Raw genomic sequence first — 14823 nt, 5'->3', positions numbered from 1 at the left:
CTACAATTGGGTAACAATCCACACAGTTTGCAATAAGTTTTGTAGGATAACAAATTAATAAACCCACTTTTTAGGAACCAACAGTGCATGAAGCATATTCGAATACATTTTTATCATGCATTTGCCCACAAAACATGCCAGCATTCTGACAGTGTAAAGAACAACATGTTTTCAAATTGGCTGTACCTAAACATGCCCGTGTTGGCTGTGCCATGGTAAGCCAGTAGGCCCACATAAGAACATTCACCATGCTGGCTGTCACACAATTCCTGTAAAAATGCTATGCCATTGTAAGTAAACATGTCTGTACAGGCTGCACCAATGTATGTCAGTATCCCTGAGTAAGAAAACTCATGTTGGTTTTGCCTGAAATGCCAGAAAAATGCCATGTAAGAAAACATGTCCTTACCGTCTGCAACAATGTAGACCAGTCTCCCATGTAAGAACACTCATCATGCTGGCTTTGTCAATAACGTGAGAAAAAGTGATCTGCCACTGCAAGAAAAAATGCCCTGACTGGCTGCTTCAATGCAGGTCAGTATCTCCATGTATGAACGCTTATCTTGTTGGCTTAGCCCCTATTTCCAACATTTTTCTTCTTGGCAGCATGACTTCTCACCTCCAGCTTGGGACTCGTGGCACCACGACTGTTTGAATGGCGCTTCAGTTTGTGTACACCCTGCAGACAAGAACTAGAATTCAGATGGAGTTGTAAACCAACATGATTGGTGGAGCCATAGTTCCTTCAATAGAACGTCCTAACATGCTCTTAATGTGTGGAAATGCACAGGATCCACAGTAGCACACCTGGATACTTTCAGTCCTGCAATATACCAGCCTGCATGAACAATGGGACGTGCAAGGCTGGGGAAGCAAACACAATCCCAGCCTTGCATGGGCTAATGGACAATGGCAGCTTGGGTACTGTAACAAAGTGAGCATATGAGTGCATCGACAGAGGTTCTCTGCAGCAGCTGGGGCAGTCCTCAACATTTTCACTGGGCTGACTTGACTCCTCCATAAAGTCTCGTGGGTCGTGCTGGTGGTCACAAGATATTTGAAACCACAGAAGACATCCAACAACCCCTCATAAAAATAAACAGGAATGATAAAACAAAGATTCAAGCAGACAGCACAAATCTAACCACATCCCGGTTAAGATTCAGCACATATCGGTTAATAATAACACCATGTTTGAGCCTTTTGAAAATACGTAAAAAGTAGAATAACCAGAATACCATCTTGAGATCTGAATTGAAGAAAAATTCAGATTTATAAACTGTGAATGTAAAAGAGTTTAAAGAAAATAGTAATTTGAAACAAATCATTTTTACAATATTCTGAACATAATATACTGAAACATGAAGATTATTTTTATTGTTTGGATATGAAATGAGATTTAAGTAGAAGCGGCATTGCTTCTCGTTTAAAGTGCATTCACAGATCCCAAAAGCTCTTGGGTGCACTGATGGGTGGTTTTATGATGAGGACATTCAGGAGAGAGGATATCATTAGTTATAGTTGAAACGAGTGATCATTATTGCAAGATAATGACCCGCCTGAGGCTATTCCTGAGGCGAAGGTATGGACTATAAGTTGGTTGAAAGGTTGTTATCCTAGCCTATAATGGCCTCTGCCGAGGTGTGTGTGCTTTAGCACATGAAGCTGAGCACCTTAAGAGGAACATAATTTTATTGAATGCACAAAATGAGCACACAGAGAAACGTATAAAGTTAATTTGATAAACATGCACCTAGTGACAATAAACTGGACACATTTTCTTTTCATTGTTGAGTCTTAGTTTGGGGAAATGCAAGGCAGAAAGGAGCAGGTGTGCCTCTTTGATTTTGCATAACTGAAGACAACTGTTTCTGTGCTGTTTGTCAGGCTCCGGCACAAGTAAGGATATTCTGAGCAAGGTCTATACCAGAGATTATAGACTGCATTACATGCTGTGTGATTGGCAAAATGTGGGCCCATGTTGGAATCCGTGTGCTATTTAACACCGAGAACATGTGTAGGAGTTTGCACATTGAACCAGAAAGCATCATTTTGATGTTTTATAAAATGTTAAATATGAACAAAATGCCCATACTGTTAGCAGATGGCATAACATATCAGCATTGGTATGACAGAGATAGATAAACCACAATTAGACCCACAACAGAAGCAGAATTCTGGGGTGTTGTTGGTACTTTTGCTCAGTGTAGGTTTGCCTGGCATTTCAGGCTGGGATGGCCTCATGGGTGGGATCTGACTGAAATGCAAAAGGTTAGTCTCCTCTTGTTTGGCACAAATTGGGTGGTTTTTAGGCCACAGATCAAGCTGTTTTAGTCTGTGTTCAGTCTCAGCAGTAGACTCCACACAGGTGTGGCTCAGTTCAACTTAAGTGAGAGTGGGAATCTAGAGGTCGGCCATTTGCTCTGTGGGGAGAGAGGCAGCTGTTCATCAGCCACACCTCACAGAGAATACCCAAAGAACATGAAACGCAGGTCTGGGACTGTATATGTCACAACAACAGCCGACTCCTGAGTGGGTTGCAACTTAAGAGTTTGAGCTATTTTAGCTGCTGTACCTTTTATAGCATTGGATCTGACACACTGCTGTCTAGTTTTGTTACTTGGGTTTTCCCCTATGTGAGCAGTATAATCCAGACAGTGGCTTCCAGCTTGCAGTGCCTAGAGAGTCAGCTGCACTTCAACCTCACTTCTGTGATGATACCCACAGAGGCCGAAACACCTGCTCATTCTGGCTAAACCGAAATGTGTGCAGGTGAAGAAACCTAACAGAAATGGAAAGCAAGCATATGATAAACATATTACAGTGGAAGCGAAAGGAAGTGATTACTGACCTTAACTCTGGAAGGCACTGGGAGCTGAAAGCATTGGATTAGGATTTCATCAAATATATCGGGTCCCACTAGCGGTACTCAAACTTTCTTAAACTGAGCGCCCTCCCACCTGAGTACAATAAATATTCCTGCTGAGCCCCCCCTTGAGTACAAATATTGTTGCTGCCCATCCCCCGTGATGCCATATTTGCTATATTTTCTATTATAAACTATCACCATAATCCCTTTTTGAAGATCCTCGTGCCCGCTGCGGCCATCCTTCGGGCCACCCTAAGCCGGACAGCACCACAGTTTGAAGATCACTGCGACTAGCTCTTAGGCTATGTAAAACTGATGAACATGGTTTTAAAAAAAGGTCGTCACTGGATAATATTGGAGAGAGCAAAATAATTGTTATTTTAACCTCAATGAAAACCCCAAGAAGGGACGGTGGTTCAGGCTGCTGCTACTGATTAGCAAAGAGAACAGTAGTTAATTTAATCAATGGCGGTTTCCCACATTATACGAGAAACCCAGTCTAGGGAGATAGGAACAGGTCTTATTTAGGAAGATCTGCATGGTGCAAATATACGAGAACATTTGGGGCCTGATTCATGGAAGTGTTTTATAATGGAGCAATGCCATGTGAAAACGTTCCAGGAATCAGGCCCTAAATGTCATAAACATCACAAAACTTTCTGATGATCTACTGCAGTAACCATGGTGAATGGGGAGTAGGGTTACAAATCAGTGCCCACATGTACCTGCAGCATATCTGTCACATGTGGGATTTAGGAACTGTTTAATAGCTTTGCTGGGCTTGATATAAGCAAACACAAAACCATATGTCCATATAATGTAAAGTCAACACTTTAAATCAAAAAGGTGAGCACGGCATTGGGGTCCATTGTCACCACTGCTTTTTAGGTTTGGCTAACTGGCAGTTTAACACCACCTATAATCCAAAACGATTGTCATTGGAGTACATTGGAAGGTGATTTGATGTGAGGAGGACTCACATCCTGTGGGTGTTGTTTAGATTTGTGCCCACCCAGGAACAACCCGTGGTCATTCTAATCCCTATGACCATTTCAACCAATTACCCACCCTCCCCTATCAAAGCACTCCATCATGGGATCTTTGAGTTGGCTCTACCGAGCAGCAATATCAAACGTTGTGGGGGTGCCAATGTTATTATAACTGGTTTTCTGAGAGTGACTTAATTATAGCTTTAAATAAGTTCCCGTTGTAATAAAAGTGTCTTAACCAGGAATGCTTTGATGCAGTTCATTTATTATCAGTACATGTGTAATCAGATTGGTTCTTTGCACTTAATCAAAAACCAGCCTTGGTGAAGCCAGTTTTTGACATATTAGGGACAGGTAATACCATTGTAGAAGTGCCTGGAAAATATCTAATCCAGTCCTACACTAGAGTCAAAACTATTGGCTTAACCAAGCTTTTTTCACTTGTAAAGTGGTGTCTGACATTGCCAAAGATGGTTAATATGTGCGGCTGGCATAGTACGGCCAGTGGGGTGCAGTATGTGACCCCTCTCTCTATGTGAACACAGTATTATTATCTACTGGCATATACTAGAGACTCACAACAACACTTGGTCAGGGCTCTTGCATGGTAGACCTGTACTGAGAATGAGCTACAAATACATTTGTCTAAATTTGTTATTTATCCATTCAGTAAACCACATAGTGTGGCATAGGACTTAACGTATAATGTGTAGTACAGTGTGAGGAATTGATCAAGCTATCAATATCAATCTCAGGCTGAGTAGGATTCATCTATATGCTTTTCATCCTATTTTGGCGATTTTGAAGCATGGTGGTTAGCAATTAGGGGACTGATTTTGGCAAAGAAATTCCACGAAATAAGAATAAACAGAATAACCAGTTTGATTAATCATCAGGAGATGGTTGAATGTTCCTAGTTTAAAAAAATGTTTTTTCTATCTCACTCACAGTCCACTTTCTGCACGTAAAGTAATTCTGGGGGATCTCGGCCACACACCAGGGGGAGGTGCAGCCAGCCTATGGAAACCCGTTTTGATGCACACAAATGAGGAGGTATCTCAGATGCTGAGTTCCAAAAAGGTGTAGCTGATCCCATGGGCATGGCTGCCTGTGCCGGGTGGTGCAGGTATTTGCGAGAGGTCCAGCATTGAGGGAGTTGGAGGACACGCGAGTGCACTGTCACATGAAAGCACAAGGGGAATCGCGCTATTTGGCTTTGTTGATTTTTTTCCTTTTTTCTTTTATTATTGAGTAGTGAAATTAATGCAGGGACCTCTCTGTAGTAGGGGAAAGGCTGTGTCGTGTGTAGTGAATGCGGATTGGAAAGGGATCCCTCCGAAGGTGGAGAAAGACAGTGGCGGCACAGTGTTGTATGAGGATTTGGTGAAGGGTTCTTCTCCATTGGGAGAAAAGATGACATCATAAGTAGTGTGGTATTGTAACATAGTTTGCATGCAGATTATGGAAGGGGATATCCTCATTTTGGACAAAAGATGATGTCATAAGTAGAATAGCAGTGACATATTCATGTGGAGTAATGTTTGTGATAATAGTTACCACAATGCGCAGAAAGGATCTTTTGATTTATACGGGACGGGAAGAAGTAATTGTGGTATTTAGAAGTGTATAATTTGGAGGTGTATTGTTGTGGATAGGGGTGTGATTAAAAATGTGTACTGATTAGAGGAGAGGTATTTTGGTTGTGGTAAAGGTTATATTGGATGAGGTATCTGCAATGGCTTCATTGGGTGTATTTTTTGGTGTATATTTGTTTGCTGAAGTATGGGTGATTGCATTATGATGGGATGTGTGTGTGTGTGTGTGTGTGTGTGTGTGTGTGTGTGTGTGTGTGTGTGTGTTGACCAGTTGACGATTGCCATTGTAACATTGGTGTTTCAAATTGGCTTATGGGGTTTAAAATGTATATTTGAATTTATTGTATTGGAAATTGAGAAGGGGGCACACGCGGAGGGAAGAGGTGTTAGGCACTGCTAGCAAAGCATCTAAAACGGATAAGCGGTGGACATAGATCGGCACTATGGTGACCCCATTGGAGCACATGTGTGAGGGACTCCCACAGCATGGGACACTATATTGAAATATCATTTTGAGTGGGTACGAAAACAGCAGGGCAACTTTTCACATAATGGCCCAGGTAGGGTACACATGCATGGGCCAGTCTTGGGCACATGTACACATACCTCACATCAAAATGTAAGGGGCAAAAGTTGAAGAACAGGCAGAGCGTACTTGTGGAAAATGTATGAGGAGGAGGAGTGTGCACCCAGTGCTAAGGGGGAAATGCAAAGTAGAAGGTTAACACTCCTATACAGGTTGACACTGCAGCACACACAGCGGCTGCAATGGTACCGTCAGCCCCACCACCTACTGGGTCCTTTCCTCTAAAGACTGCCCCATGTTATACCAATCCCTGATATGTCCCAGACAGGCAAAGAGATGAAGTAAAAAGTACTACAGCACATATCAGAGGTATGTTGATAGATACTGCTAGTAGTACATTGGTTACAGAGATAGGGAAGAGCGTGCAGCAACAGATCAATGAGGTGTTGAAGGAAGCAGATGAGGAGCTTGTACATGCAGCAAGGGAACAAGAGGAGAGGTGGCGATGTATGGTAACACCCCATAAATGGAGATCAGGACAGATAATGTTCAAACTAGACAGCAAACCTGTTGTCGATAAGAATTTTTTACCACATGGGCAGTCCAACAGTCAGTTTTCCGAGCCAGGGAGGAGGAGAAAATGGGGGAATTATGGGAATATGACGAGAGGGACTACAGACCATGGGCTGGAAGAACTTAAAAAATAACTTACCCACACAGCTGTAGTGATGGCTAAAGAGGACAGAGAGAAGGTAGAAAATAAGCAGCTGGGGACACAGCTCTGCTTATTAAATAAGGTCCAGGGGGAACTCAGTATGTAACTTGACCGAATATGGACAAAGAGAATGTAATGAATAGGTTGCCATCCCTCACTGCTGGTGCTGGGAAATGGATGTATGCTCTAGAAAAAGAGATAGCAGGAGTAACTTTGGCTGTGGGCAACATGAAGAGTTTTTTCGCCACCCTGCTAGGGGACCAAGATAACAAGGTATGGAGAAAGGCAGGGTATGAGGGGGTGACACTAAACAGCGATGCTCACAATATTGCAACATTCAATAACTGCCAGAGGAATGTGTGGAAGGCACTGAGGGAGTTGCACCCAGACATGACCAGCATGCAGTCTTTTCTGACTTGCATGATGGGTTCAGTTGAGGACCCCACCCACTAAATTCAAGCAATTAAGAAGTGGTGTTTATAGATGCGAAAACCATGAAATAGGAGCATACTTGTTTTCTACCACATCCTAGTGAGAAGTCTCCCAATAGATATGCGGACAGAATTGTGGAAGATCGCAGGGATATAGAATAAAGGGTTGTCAGAGATACTGGCACACATAGTACATCATTGCAGGGCTAAACAGGACAAGGAGAGAAGGAAGATAGAGGACTCTCAGAAGGCAGAGGTGAAATTGGTGCAGAAGAAGTTGGCTAAAATCAGTTTGGAAGATGTTGTCCTAGCTGCCTTTCTGAATGGGGGGGCCGTGCCACAGGGGGAAGTAGTTCCACAAGGTTTTGAGCAACAAGGGTGTTCCTCCCACAGGGAGGAGGGGTACCACAAGGGGGAATAGTTCAGCAGGGAAGTTTCCCACCACAGGGAGGTTTCCCATCACATGGAGGTTTCGTACCACAGGGAGGTTTCGCACAACATGGAGGTTTTGCACCACGGGGAGGCTTCGCACCACAGTGATATTTCACACCACAAGCAGGGTTTGCGCCACAAGAAGGATTTGCACCACAAATGGGTTTTCCCCACAGGGAGGGTTTGTCCCACAAGAGGGATATATTCAGAAACGACAAGGAGGATTTCTGAGAGTGAGGTTGTTTGGTTATGGGGGAGCAAGGGCACAATATGAGGGACAATGTTGGGCTTGTGAAGAAATAGGCCACTTTGCGAGGAAATGTAGGAACAGAAACCAAATACACTATGGCCCTGATGGCACCCCGTACTACCACAATATGCCTTACTATCCACAGATGCAGAAGCTAGCACCGCCCCTGCAATACACGTTTCATCAGAACATTCAAAGTATGCCGCAGCAGCAGCCCCCATTTTTCATGAATACTCAGAATGTGCTGATGATTCCCCACAAGCAGTCCACACCAGTTTTAACCTCACCAGTGGCTGCAAAGCTGCGGTCACCATTCACACCACCCCCTGGCAGTACACCACAGCAATACCCACCACCAAATTCTCTCCAAGAGCAAGCACAGGCACAGATTCAGGTACAGACACAAGCACCAACAGTGAATCAGCAATGGGACACCAACGTGTTACCTCAGGGCATGGTACCACACTATACACGAGCAGCGGTTGTGAGGAATTTGAACATCCGTACAGGGAGTGTGCACTTGTCTGGACTTTTTTTTGTTTTTTGGGAAATGAAAAAGAATGATGGGAGATCAACTTCCAAAAATGTGTGAGGTCATTTTGGACACATTTTCTCTGTTCACCACATGACAAATGCATAATCATGTGTACTCGGGGAGGACACAGCCTTCAGGTACCATCCTCCCCTGTCATGTGAAGCTGGAATGTGACAGCCACGGATACATCTCAAGAAGGGGGAAGGTGACACCTTCTTCTGGCCATGGGCAGCCTTATTAAAATGTCAAAGGCTCCACGGATCTGCCTTCCTATTGTCTGAACTGCTGGTGGCAGCGCATACTATTAGGATTTAATTGTAACAGGCCTGCATCAGGCTTGATCGCAGAATGGAAAAGGGAAAGGCAGGACTAACACCTTTTGGATATGCAATGTGTCAACTTGAAGGTAGTTCTCACCCCTCTGTATGAAGGACAATGAATGGCATGTCTGTGTCCACTATTTACTGTAGGCAACCCCTCAAGAGCAGACCCCTTTCCGAGTGACGAAGTATGGGATTTGAGGGAGACAGCAGTCTTTTCTCATCACAAGGTTCAAGGGTGATCTGTGCTTTGATCAAGAGCCACACAGAGCTCAGTTAACCAGAGAGACACTTTGATCTACAACAGACAGGAAGGTGGGAGGGACTTAGAAATACATTTTCAAAAAAGGTGGCAGGCGCCCCTCTCCAGAAAAAACATGGCATGATAACCTGTTCTGTGGTTTTTTCCCACTTTGAGAGTCTGCAGCCATCGCTTTTTGCTCACTGTACCTTTCACAGATGGGAAATACCCATTTGCACTGAATACCCACTGAAGAGAATTGCCATAGCATTTCTGTGCTGGACTGCCCATGTGGGCGGGACAAAGACTGATATGCAAATGGAAATTTCCCTTCTGTGAAAGGTACAGTGAGCTAAAGTGTGGCTGCGGACTCTTGAGTGGGTACCATCCCAAAGAACAGGTCATTTAGCCATGTTCGTTCTCAAAGAGGGGCACCTATGAACTATTTTTTGACTTAGGAATAATGTTGTCACCTCTTTCATTTCCTGTTGCAAAGCACTCTGGTCCTGACCTCACGCATAACAGAAGATTTTTGGTAGGGACCCTGTATAGGTTTATTAAGGTAGGCCTAGCCTGCACCAATCACTGGGGCACTTAGCAGATCATCTGATGACTTTGAAAGGAGTAAGAATAAGGACTCATTTGTGCCCTGGCTGAAGTTACATTCTGCCTTACATCTTCTGTCAGTGAAGGAAGGCCAGGATTTCCAAGAGGGAAGCAAGATCTCTTCCTTAAACATCTCCCAGGGAACAGTGGGAGATACCGGACTCATCCAGCCACTCCAGAACTGGTACCCAGCTAGCACACAGCATGCCCTGCTAGGTTCTGCCAGCAAGCTTCCTAAGTGGGAAGTGCCAGAGAGTCTCTGAACAAAGGACACGTCTGTTGCCTGCAAACACTCTCCTCAGCTTTGGGCCATCTGCCTTAAAGGACGACAATGCCCTGAAAAGAAGCACAGAGGAGTGCCACGACAAGCATCAACCAGCATCCACCTTTTAAGGAAATTTCCGAGACAGTCGATCCCTCGAACCGTGACCAGCTGCACCACTGACTGCTATCACGCTGCAGTCACTAAAGCCGTCCAAGATGCCTCAACCAGCGCTCCAGATCCACCAAACCAGCACAGAGACAATGATTCTTGACCCTGAGCCATCGTGTAGGACAGCATGGAGCTGTCCATGCAGCCTTGCTTGCCGAACTGCCTGCTGCCTGATACCCGCAGCTGTCTCCCATCTTAAACTCTGTCAACCGAGCTGCAAAGCATCCTGGAACTGACTCAACACTGTTGAGCATCAAGATCATCTGAAGCACCAGGTACATTGTGGTTCTGTCCCCCTGCTCCTTGTCTGAAGGCCTCTAGTGACATTTACGACCCCTGGCTCCATTGGTACTGAATCCAAATAACCTGGAACAGTTAAGACTGATTGCTTTACCGGCTACACTCCTGTCAATATCCAGAGTGCATCCCTTTCTCTTGTGAAACTGTCTTCTGTGTTCCTTTACAGGGTGGGTTGTATTTTGTATTGTGCTAGAACTGACTGTTGTAATAATAATAAAGTCAATTTGTTTATACAACCTTGACTGGACAGTCCCTTTATCATTGGGTAATACGTATATTTTTGCTTTGTTACAATTAACCAATGATCTACGACCTTGCAGAGATAAGCCTGCCGCTCTGTCCACGTTACAAAAATTGGACAAGGAGGTTTATAATTTACTTGTGTTTCAATCTGTTCAGATCCCTTCTGATGTACTAGAGGCATTCATGCCAACCCTCCTGATTTAGGCGGGAGACTCCCGATTTTTAGGTGAAAAATATTGCTATTTTTCACAGTCTCCCGCCTAAAATAACTGTAGCCCCAATGCATTCCTATGTGGAAATATCCGTCTCCCGATTTGCCTTTGGAAATCTCCCTCCCAGGTGTATCTGAATGTTGGCATGTAGGTAGAGGTGTGGGGCTGATTGATGGTTTAAAAACTGATATTCATCCCTGGTGCCCTGGAAGTTGATTCATCACAGCTCTGTTGGCAACCCTTTCCTACCACCAGGCACAGACATAAACTCCCTATAGGGTAGCCCACAGAGGGCTGTGGCATGTCCAATCCTATCTCTAGCTGCAGACCCAGAAGAGGAGCCACAGGTAACAGTGAGCCTAGGCGTGAATACATTATCATGTTTGGCCGACATGGGGGCTACCAAATCATTAGAAAAGGAAGATTCTGTTTGTTGCATAGAATAATGGACACAGAGTAATTCTCTGGGGCTGCTGTAATGGTTCCTTTCACCAAAGACCTACCCCTTACCATTGGCACTCAGGAAATAGTTGTGCCCCTATTGTAATCCAAAGATTACACCAATGAACATATTGGGCAGTGACAATGTGAGCAAATTTAACATGACCATTCCGCTCACTGATAAAGGTATTGTGTGGCCACTCCTGGGGTGTACTACACCCAAGCATGCATAGTGCTTCAAACCCTTTATGCCTACTATGCACTATGATGGGTACCAATATCCCCCAGTGATTCCTTAATGGGGTACAGGTGCTGTTAGGATTGATGCCTTGGATAACAAAGCACACCTTCCAACTACCCACAGAATGTCTTGCTTGTACAACATAGGGAGGTTCCCCAAACTATAGTCCTCACAAAGGGGTTGTCAGCGCTCTTGCAGGAAGACTTGCAGAAGGTGCTTGCAGAGATGTCGACCAGAGGGCCCCATGACATTTCTTGAAAGGGATAGGGGCAGTTTGCATCAAAATAAAGCAAGGGCCATATTTCCCAGGTCAAACCATACTGCCTGTCAAGGGAGACGGATGAAGGAATATATGACACCATTGTTGCATTATGGCAACAGGGCATAATACAGCACTCAGACTCCCCATGTAACACGACAGTGTACCCTGTGAAAAAGGCCAAAGAGAGGTCTAGGAGGATGGTATAGGATCTCCCCCCACTGAATAACATCGTGGAGGCAGAATTTCTGGTGGTGCCCAAACGGGCCACCATTTTGTGAAATGCTCCCATGAGGGAAACTCATTTCACAGTGATTGATCTTAAGAATGCATTCTTTTTAATATCCCTACACTCAGATTCTCAGTACCTCACCACATTTCCTTACTGTGGTCAGCAATTTCAACACACCAGACTCCCACAAGAGTACTGTGAGTTCCAGAGTATATTTAATAGGGTACTGGAGGCATGCCTAGGACTTTTACAGACACAGAACACAGTAATACAATATGTGGATGACCTCTTAGTGTCCAGTATCACAGAGGATTAATCAGGGAGGATTCAGTAACACCCTTGATGCTATTGGTAGGCAAGAGGTACAAGGTGGACAGAGGGAAGCTGAAATATTGTCAGAGGATGTAGTTTACCTAGGGCTGAAACTATCATCAGAAGGGAGAGGATTAACACCTGAAAGGGCAGCAGCAATACAGAAAACACACCAACCAAACACAGTAAAAGAGATGCTGCAGCTCCTGGGGTTGTACAATCACTGCCAGTCCCGCACGTTCAACTACTCCAGTTGCACTAAGCCACTACTGCAGGGGCTCAAGACAGCACAGAAGGTCAAGGGTATGTAGGGGAGGATAGGTCAATAGGACCCCCCTCCTGCTACATCTACCCTGGTGAAGACTCATGACTCGTCGGCAGCCTACCAGCCCCCAGGCCCAGGCGGCCGGGTGGCTGCAGACCGACACGTGATGCTGCACCACCACGTTATGTGGCAGAGCACAGACGCCATCTTGTTCTAAGCCAACTATATTTTGTTAACAACGTCTAGATCTAACCCAGGCAGAGCTAGCGTGCACACTGAAAGCTGCAGCTTGACCCCCACTCAACCACGCTCACAGAGGCCCACACTTCCCCCACTCCCCGCCGCATGGCATATCCGCTGAGGACTCGTTCTCACGAGCTACCGGACACGAACAAACAACAAAATAAAACACTGTAGCTGTTAACCTTCCGCAGTACATCATTGCCCCAGCCATGAACGGGAACATTAGGAAGTAACTGAAACCAGCCCAAAACCTGCAGGCCCTGACCCTGTACCAAGCCCCCAGCGTTAGACTGTGTGGCGCCCCACACCCCTGCTTACCCCACAAACTCTTGTAATGTGTAGAAACCATTTATGTAATTTATGTCGTGTTGACTAACGTTCGCTGCTAATGTGAAGAAGAATGGGTAAAGAGTAACATGCAACAGATATTGTTTATAAAGTGAAGATGTACGAAGACTGGCTAACTGATGACAATATACAATAACCTGCGTTGCCTTCTTTACACATACACCTGCCTAACACTACCTAATTTTCGTATGTCAACTATTGATGTGAAATGTTGTGCTAAAAGGTATGGCCCCCAGTTAGTATCCCTTCAAATGCAAATATATATAAGTCATCCTAGAGAGTCCACATGTTGTTATTCGCCCTTCACCCAAGGGACAGTACACTGCTGTGTGCAGGGTGCCGCGCACTGAGCTGCAAGGCCATCTCCCCCTCCTCCTGCCCAGGCCCTCCAGAGATAGCTGATGTTTGAACAGCACAGCCTCGCCTCCCCTCCCGACCCTGCTGGACCCATTTCAAGCATCCGCCTCCCCCATGTCAGAGTCCGCCACAGCCTGACTCCATGACTTATGAGCTACCTGATCCTAAATCCCACCGTCTCTTAGGCACCAGTTACATGCTCCCCATGGGCCAGTGGTATCTCCGCCGACCCCAAGTTAATGGCCCTCAAAAGGGTGGCGCCCACCCTTGTACTAACAGATCGTAATACCATCCCTCACCGAATCTAACAAGAAAGGGTGATCGAGTAACCCCTCCCATGCCCCTGACCATGCACATGGGACTAGCCTGTTTGTACCTAAGGTATCTTTATAACTGATGTATTGGGACACTTCCTATTGCATATCAATTTTCCTGCCTGCCTATTGATCTAAGGTCAGTGCTACAAGAGTTATAAGCCAACGGAAGCATGAAGTGTAACAAATGGGTGTGAATGTGTGGCCACAAGGGCAAATGTCAGTTTAGTTACCAATCATCACTACAAGGCATGTCCGGTCCGGCCCGGCACTCCACCCCGATGAGCCCAGCTGACCTTCCAACCCCACATGGCGCTGCACCAACGTCCACCAATCCTGAAGGAGCAACTGTCTACAATGTATACCCCCTAGACATCACCACCCAATCCCCACGATTATGTGCCCCCTATCGCTTGTGTCACCCATGACGTTGTTCTGTAAATAAGTAGGCCTGTCTTTGCTATTGTCAGACAGAGCGCTCTCAGAGTTTGCAGAGTCCTTTGCATGCCCTATATTGACTTAGATAAAAACCCTTTTGATCTTACCCGCACTTGGTCTTGGTCTCATTCCCTCCTGGGATGTGTCCTTCACTGCCTCTCAATAAGGGGGGTGCGTTTCTGGGGAAGCTTACATTCAGTGGTGAAGTGGTGACCCCATAGACGTGATTTGATTTTTAATTTCTTAAACTGTCCCCTTGGCACGAGGCAGCCCCAGTCGCAATGGAGACGCACGGCGCGCCCGCTCAACTGAGCCGCCCACCTACGGCAACTGGTACGCAGAGTCGTGCGCTCGCAGTTAGGGCAAGAGGGTACGGGTCCCGTTTGAAAAAACCCTTAGTACCGCTCGCCGGAGCCGGGTGGGGCCATTGAGTGCGAGGCTGCGCTGCTTGGACGGACCAAATCCAGAAAGTCTCGGATCAAGATGGACACGTGAGTATTAAGTGCGAGCGACACTAAAACGGAAACTAATTGAGAGTACAAGGGTAAATAAGTTGGGAACATAGAGGGGACTTCTAATTTCTAATACTTTCTTTTTCTTTGCATGTGGCCATTAGGATACAAAAGGGAAAAAGGGAAAAGAGGACGGGAACCTAACTCTGCAAGGGGGTAGAAGG

Source organism: Ambystoma mexicanum, chromosome 4q (assembly GCF_040938575.1).
Source record: "Ambystoma mexicanum isolate Mex_15411 chromosome 4q, UKY_AmexF1_1, whole genome shotgun sequence".
Lineage (NCBI taxonomy): Eukaryota > Metazoa > Chordata > Amphibia > Caudata > Ambystomatidae > Ambystoma > Ambystoma mexicanum.
This window is presented reverse-complemented; position numbering follows the sequence as displayed.